The sequence below is a fragment of the Rhinolophus sinicus genome, chromosome 17 (genome assembly GCF_057876585.1).
Source record: "Rhinolophus sinicus isolate RSI-liver-muscle chromosome 17, RSI-T2T, whole genome shotgun sequence".
Taxonomy (NCBI): Eukaryota; Metazoa; Chordata; class Mammalia; order Chiroptera; family Rhinolophidae; genus Rhinolophus; species Rhinolophus sinicus.
The window spans coordinates 2,287,108-2,294,972 of NC_142517.1; the positions used below are offsets into that span (position 1 = coordinate 2,287,108).

At 58.1% G+C, this 7,865-nt stretch overlaps 1 long non-coding RNA gene across 1 annotated transcript; it reads left to right on the forward strand.

Moving 5' to 3' along the window:
* Positions 1–376: 376 nt before the first annotated feature.
* Positions 377–7,356, forward strand: LOC141569983 (uncharacterized). Its single transcript, XR_012493741.2, has 2 exons — positions 377–1,537; positions 1,941–7,356. It is a non-coding gene; the product is annotated as an uncharacterized LOC141569983 (long non-coding RNA).
* The last annotated feature ends 509 nt before the right edge of the window (positions 7,357–7,865 follow it).

Consider the following 7,865-nt stretch of genomic DNA (forward strand, 5'->3'; position numbering starts at 1 on the left):
TTCCTCTCAAAGGGTCACTACCTCTCCCTCCAGGGTCCTGAGGTCTCGTCCTGCTGTCCTGCCAATTGCTTTGATGGCTCCTCCTCACCAGGAAGATGTCAGAGGAAGAAAATGGTCAAGACCAAGCCAGTTCCCCTGGCTGGGCAGGGGGAAGGGTCAGTTTAGGGATAGACTCAACAGACAGTGAATGGGGCGGTTCAGGAAGGCTGCCTTGAAGCTCACTCCTGGGCGCCTGGGCAGGAAGCATGGAGTGATGCAGCAGAGTGAGGAGGCGTTTGTCAAGCTCTGAAGAAGGGGGGTTTAGGGGGCTCCCGGACTTTCTGGAAAGTTCAGGACAGCCCCCCAGGGTAGCCACAGCAGCAGGTCTCCCCTCCCCGGCCCCAGCTCTGCAGTGGTCATAAGTGAGCAAGAAAAGCATGGAACCCCAAGTATGAATTAAATGCACAGCCCAGACCCACCTGCAATGGCCACGAAGGGAGGAGGTAGGCGCCGAAGGGGGGTGGAGAGGCTGCTGGGTCTTGGGGACGTTCAACCTGCGGGGCTGAAGAGCCCCACTCAGGACAGATGGATGGGCTTTGAACCCCTCAGGGCTGCTCCGTCTTGATGTGAGTCCAGGTGCCTGACAGTCCCCACCCCAAGGGGGAGAGATGAGGTTAGCCGAGGGGAGCAAATAAATGGCCCTTCGATGGGAGTTGGGGTCACAAAGGACGAGGGGGACAGAGAACCGGCAGCAGAGATCAGACACAGGCAGGGCAGCAGGTCTCGCTGACCAGACCTCAGGGGCACCGGGAAGCACCCCTCCCCCACGCATGCAGCATTATCAGGGGCTTTCTGCAAAGCCAGCACCAAGCTGTCGTCATCATGGCACCTGCAGCACAGGGGCCCCAAGTTAGCTGTTGACACCCCAATCCCCACAGCAGCGAGGCAGGCAGCCCCCACAGCAGCCCTCTGGTGGGTGGGAGGCTCATGGACCTGGGAAAGGTCCCATAGCAGCCCGGACCTCACCCCCAGGGGGGCCGGGGTGGCAGAGCTTGTAAGGAATAGAATATATGAAGGTCTGCCTGGGAACATTTGGGGATGTAAACTCTCACAGTGGCTGGGGTACGTGCTTGGCCTTGGAAAGATTGGCTACCCTCCCAAGGGCCAAGAAAATATTTACAGGATGTGGAGCCTGGCCTTCGCCTGGGCGCAGGTGGGCCGAGCTCCGATACATCTAATCTCATACCAAGGACTGGCCCCGGCTCCCAGCCAGATCTGAGACCAGTTCCTTGTGTTGCTGAGACGTATGCTTATTGGCTCCTTGCCGCTGTTGTTAGTGAAGTCCTTAAAACCCCAGAAAAACCGAGGCAGGCACAGTTGTTCCCCGGGCCGGCCGCCTCGGCTGCTGCAAGATATTCCACCCGTGTTGATGACTTTACTTGACTGGGATTTCGCCCGTGCTGATGAAAGGCCGGTGCTGTTTTGTGTCACGATGTTTCGCCCGTGCTGTTGAAAGGCCGGTGCTGTTTCTACGACGCTAATTGACTGGGCCCTGGTGGTATGATGATTTGCCTCCTTGCTTGTTAGTGGTATGATGATATATCCCCCTAATCTCTGTCTTGTCTTACTTACTTTCACTCTGTAATAAAACTCTTTAACCCCTTCATCCCGGCTTGCAGTGGTGTGTCTTGTGTATCGGGCCTTGAAATTAAGTCTGTGCACAGCAATCGATAATAGTTAGCGATACAGAGCTAGAGCTCAGAACTTGGGGACCAGGCTCCTCAGACGGCCGTGACAGCCAGCCTGGGGCCCCTGTGGAGGGGTCGCCTTCCCTTCTGATCACATGGGGTGGGGGGTGCACAAGGCCATGGCCCTCAGACAGCACCCCCTGCGTCTGCTGTGTTTGGGGCCCTTGAGATGAATCACCTGCCTTTTCCAATTAGACTGTTCCTTGATTTCAGGAATGTTTCTTCTTTACCCGACAGTGGAGCTGATTTTCAAGTGGAAAGGGGAGCTCATTTGGTAAATTGCTGACGCTGGCTGGTGGGTGCGTTCCAGGAGCTGAGAGCAGCTCCAGTCAAACTCTGAGAGCTGAGGAAGCGCCTCCTCCCCGGGCCGGGGGACGTGGGGGGGGCGCCTGTGATGCCCGAGGCTGGGTGGGGTGACCCTTCCCACCTGCAGACGGCAGCGGCATGTGGCAGGCGATTGAACCCAGAGCTGATGGCGCGGCTGGTGCAATCAGGCCTCCTCTGACTATTTAAGGAGCCCCAGGCTGCTTGAAAAGCCCTGAAGTAGAAAGGCCTGCCGTGGAAGATAAGGAAGCTGCCACGGGTCCCAGCTCCCAGGAGTCTGTTATCGGCGCAGACACTGAAGGCTTGTGGCTCCATCGAGGCTGTTGACACAGAGAAAACCCTGGCGGTTCTGCTAAAGGCCCGTGGCTGACGAGTGAGCCAGTTTCGTTTGTGTTGCTCTGTACGACTGGACGCTGACCTACTGGCACTATGTAATGCTCATAATTTCATTGTCACTGCAGCTCAGAGGCAGAGGACATTGCTTCCCCAATTACACAGGTGGGGAAAGTGAGTCTCAGGGGCGAACACCTGTGCCAGGTTCTCAGCTGGTGGGCACACCTCAGAGCTTGTGGCTGAGCTGGGCCCACGGCAGGGAAGAGGCACGTCCATGGGGGTGGGGGCCTTCACACCTGGCCCTGTCTCTCCCCCATAATCCCTCCAGCATCCCATGACTTTCCTGTCCCTGAGTCATCTGTCCCCATATCTCCCCACCTCTCTGCCCCTTGACTCCTGGTTGTCCCCTCGCCTGGCCCAGCTGCCTTCCTTTTCTTCCACCTGGAGAAGAAGGGTCACTGGGACTCCAGGAGTGTGCTCTGCAGCTTCCCTGTGCCCTGAGTCCATCTCCTCAGCCATCAGGCAGTGTGGGAACTGTCCCCCAGGGGCTGTGGGCACCCTATAGGCACAGCTGTGCTTCCTGTCCCTGGAGCCCTGAGCCATCAGCACCACCTGGCACCTCCACACACACAGCTGACACTTGGCCCCTGGGGTAGCTCAGGCACCTCTTCTGCCAGGAGCCATGGGGTGGGGGGCTCAGGAGCGAGGCTGCCAGGGCTGTGTCACCTCCACTTGATGGCTTGCTCGTTTGAGCCTCCCAGAGAAGACTCCCGAGGTAAAACCAACGGCCCCCTGGCAGGTCCTGGAAAGTCTGCTTGCTGGCTCACGTTAGCGTCTTCAAGGTTGGTTTTGCTTCTGGAAAATTCACACCCGTGTTTTCAAATTGAGGTGTAACTTCCATACCATGACACACATAAGTCTTAAGTGTCCATCTCAGTTCATTTTCACACGTGTCTGCACCTGCGTAACCATAGTTGTGTAACAGGTCAATGTAGACGCCGTCCCAGCTCCTGAGAGCCCCTGGTGACCCCGCGTCCCCCCACCCCCGTCACCCTCCCCCATGGCTCACCACTCCTCTGAGCTCTATCCGGCCAGTTCTGTTCTTGAACATCACGTAAACGGGAACTCGCTTTCAGTCAGTGCCACGGCCGCTCCCGCCGTCCACGCAGCTTCGGCCGCAGAGTTGCCTCGTTCTTCCCGCGGTGGTGGAGCCAGCAGACCGCCGCGCATTCAGCCCCTCTGTGGAGGGGGCCGTCTAGGCGGATTCCAGCTCTGAGTGAGGCTGAGGACTGCGGCTGCTCGGACGTCCCAGCACGCAGCTGTCTGTGGATATGACGCTCGTTTCTGTTGGATACACGCTAGCCATGGGGTGCAGGGTCTTGGGGGGCATCCGTTCACCCCCACCAGCAGGACAAGTGAATCCCAGGGAGATACGTGGTATCGTTGTCTTTTTAATCTCAGCCAGTCTAGCAGGCTTGTTGGAAAGTTGTGGACCACCCATCAGCTCCATTAGGCATAGAGGGTTTGGTAGGGAGCTTTTCCAGAGCTTTCCATCGCTGTCGAGCTGCTGGTGATGGAAATTGCCATGCCAGAGCAACAAGGAGCCAAACCCTGGATGGAGCCCCTCCCTTCTTCCCTCCAAGAGGCCAGACCCGCTCAGGGTGAGCTCCAGGGGCAGGAAGCGGGTGGTGAGCCCCAGTCCTGCTGGCAGGCATAGCGAGCTCCTGAGCGGCCGGATGTTGGGCAGGGCCTTTGGAAATACAGGGGACAGAGCTAGGGGATTAGTGGGGCTGGGTCGTGGCCAGCGGCGGGGGTGGAGAGAGATAGGATAGGATGACAGGTGACACGCTTTGTGCAGTGAGGGGATGTGGAGGGATTATGGGCCCTGCAGGATGGAAGCGTTGGCCGTGTGGTTCCGGCAGCCATCCCACCAGAATGTGCTGGAAAATAAGCAGAGGTGTGATGTCACACTGGGAAGAGGGCGAAGGGAAGAAATACAGCGCCCCCTTCCCCGCTGAGGTCGTGACAGTGAGCACAGAGGATGCTGCCCCCGTCTTGCCAGCCAGGGGCAGTTCCTGCGCACCCCGTCCCTTTGCGGGTGTCTGGGGCACTCAGACAGCGGCTCCAGGGGTGTGGGCAGACCCGGGATGTTTATGAAACTGCCCACAGCTGACTGCTCTCTGCGGACACCCAAAGCAGACCCCTTGAGAGGCTGGCTCTGCATCAGCTGCTGCATGGTGGCTGACCCTCCCTGTGACATGAGGGGGACACGGGCGAGGGTGCCCAGCAAGGGCACCAGGTCCCACAAAGTCCCATGGAAGGCAATGCTGGGCCCGTGTGCAGGGATTGCTGGGCCGTGTAGCTCACACCGTGGGGTCCTTTGGGGCCAAGGGGATGGGAGTGTCTACACTCGCAGCACATCAGTCAGGGCAAGGCTGCCCCTGGGCATGGGCGTAGGGATGGCCAGGCCCTCTTCTTTCTGTGTGCGCAGGATTTTATAATGTGGGTTTTATTCTTATTCAGTATGGTGAGGCCAACAGATCAGGAGGCCACGGCCCCTGCAAAGAGAGCTTGTTCCTCAGAGATCCCAGGAGAAAGGAGCTAGCTTATAGGCCTTGCCAGGAAGTGCATGGCCCCGCGGTAGTTAGGATGGGCCATGGCCTGGAGGTGGGCATGTGGGCTCTGGGTGGGTGGGCTTGCATATGGAAGGCAGCTCATGGGCTGAGTCTTTTACTGTCTCTAGGAATAGGACAGCCCTGGGAAGGCCCGTCCTGCCAGGGTCAACAGGCCACAGATGTCAAAGCATGAGGTACAGAGCAGAGCGTGTGGTTATCACACACAGTGAGCGCTGGGAGCAGGAGCTGGGAGTGGCCAGAGGGGCAGAGTCCAGGCCTGGAGGCGTTGGGCTTGTGCAGCCCAGCTCAGGAAGGCCATGCTGAAAAGGACATTTGGTGCCAAACCCAGGCCTGGTTTTGCCTCAGTCATTTTTCAGGTCTGCTGGGAAAACAGCACAGAAGGAAGGGGTAGCCTGAATTCCTTCCACTGGATCCGAGGGACCTTGCTGACAAGAGGCCCTGACTCCTGGGTGATCAATGAGAAAGTTGATACACGTCAGAGCCAGCCCCCAGGTTCACACATCACTCTGCACTTGGAAAGAACTTTCTGGAGATGCAATTCCTCCTCCCAGTCTTGCCCACAGCCCTGCAGTGTGGGACTTGGGTGCTCTCCCCTGTTCCTGTGCAGAAGGAGCCAGTCTTGGGGGAGGAGGGCAGAGGCATCTGCAGGAAGCTGGGAGCCCTTCCATGTCCCACCTCAGGGCTGGGGAGAGTGTGGGCCCCTTCCCCTCCGGCCCTGCCTGGCCACTGCCTGGTCACCACAGGTCCCAGCGCAGCGGCAAGGCCATCCTAGCTCTTGTCTTCTGTTGACACGCTGGCTCGTTCATGTTAATTTTTTTGAAAGTCGTTACAGAGAGAAGAGCTTTCAAAATAGAGACACAGATATCCTGTTGCAAGGGCCTGGAGTCTTGGGGGTTAGCCTGGGCCTGGACATCCCCAGGGGTGCCTTCCCTGGCACAGCAGCTGGCATCCGGTGGAGATACTGGTGAAAGAAGCCAGAAGGGACTGACAGATGCCACGTCAGCACTCTGTGAGCCCCTGCTGTGGCCTGGCCCACTTGGGGCCTCGAGGACACCAGTGTCAGAATGGAGTTTCCTTTCTCAGAGGGAAGGTCTGGGTAGACGGGGACGAGACAGGGGCCTGAGAGTGGCTGCTGGTCGGTAAGAGGCTGCACTGTTTACTTTAGTGTTGAGGAGAAGAAAAGCACAATGGCCTTATCGGTGCCAGTTGGGCCGCGGGACGCAGTTCTGCAGTGGTGTGAGAGCAGGCCCGTCAAAGACAAGATGGAGCTCGTTCCCCCCCCCCCCCCCCCGCGGACTGGAGGGCCGGGTGTGGGCACCCCGCTCCTCTTGGGGTTCCAGCCTGCCCCCCGAGCCAGTGGTACCTCCTCTCGCTGCCAGAACCTGGATGACAGTGACACACCCACCTGCTCGTGGGGGCTGCCCGCCGTCTGCACGTGCTGCTCGAGACAAAATCCACCAGCAGGCCGTCAGGACGGCAGATCCACACATGATTAGATCTGAGATGATGAGGGCAGAGGAGCTGGGAAGGGCCTGCATTTATTCCTCGATTGTCCTCTTCCTGTACTCGCTGGCGCCTCAGCCCCGAAGAGAAATGTGGAGTCTTCCCCCTTCACTGAAAACAAGATACAACACGACTTCAAGCTGACAGACTACAAGCTGACAGAAGAGGGAATTCCCAGCAGCTGTCCTATTGAAGCCCACCTGTCGCCCATGTTGTCATGGGCTGTGTCCTTGGAAGCCCTGACCCCCCCACCCCAGTCCTCGGAATGTGAGTGGGTTTGGAGATGGGCCTTTACAGAGGTGATTATGGTTAAATGAGGCCATTAGGGCAGGCTGTGATCCACTAGGACTGGTGTCCTTGTCAGAGGAGGCCAGGACACAGACACACAGAGGGACAACCACGTGAGGGCACAGGGAGCAGGCGGCATCCACACCCAGCCCTCTCCGGTCCCACGGGCACCTAGCTGGGGGTGGGACCCCATCTGCTGTGACTGGTGTCAGGAAAGCCGCATTTAAAAGAGTGTTTATTGATCAGGCTAGATTGGAAGGAATCCTTTGGCAACAATGGTGCAAAGAAGATCAGTCCTCAGGAACTTGCATTTTATTTAAATTCGGATTTTAATATATCAGGTTTCCTGAGGCTGCAGGATGGTCACGCTGGGGGAGCTGCAGGCGTGGCTGGTGGGACTTCCCGGGTCACTGCATGGACGCCTTGGTGTGGTCCCCTCGAGACCAGGGCTGTGGCTGGTGGGAGCTTTTCAGCTGCATCAGATCAAGTCCTAATAGGACCCCCAGTCCGCTCTCTGATTAAATCAGCCATTTGTTGTGACTGAAGTTATTTCCAACGTGATCTAAATAAGGTGGGGTTCATGGGCTCTGCTCTGAGAGGAGGGGAGCAAACACTGGGCGACGTCACAGGGTGACTGGAGCCTGTGCTGTGACACAGCTGGGATCCAATGACAAGTCTGAGGACAAAGGGCTCACTGTGCCTCTAGAAGTCCCCTCTCTCCCCGTCCTCTCCCTCCCCACCCTGAACTCTGACTACTGTTTCTTCACGCTGCTGAGCCAACCACGTGAACGAGCAGTGTCTTCATTCTTCACATGGTCGCCCACCCCAGGCTCCAAACGCGCTAGAACTGGAAGGAAAGGAGACGGCCTGGGTGTCTGCCCCGGGGGGCTCCTGTGGTGCTCAGAGCTGTCACCTCGGTCAGACCAAGTTTGGGTGACCCAAAGGGCAAGGGCTTGGGTGAGGGGAGCCTACTTGGAGGTGATCTCAGGAAGCCCAGTGGGGGTGGGAAGGGAAGATGCTCTGCTGACTGTTGGCTGCCATGGGCATCGAGGTC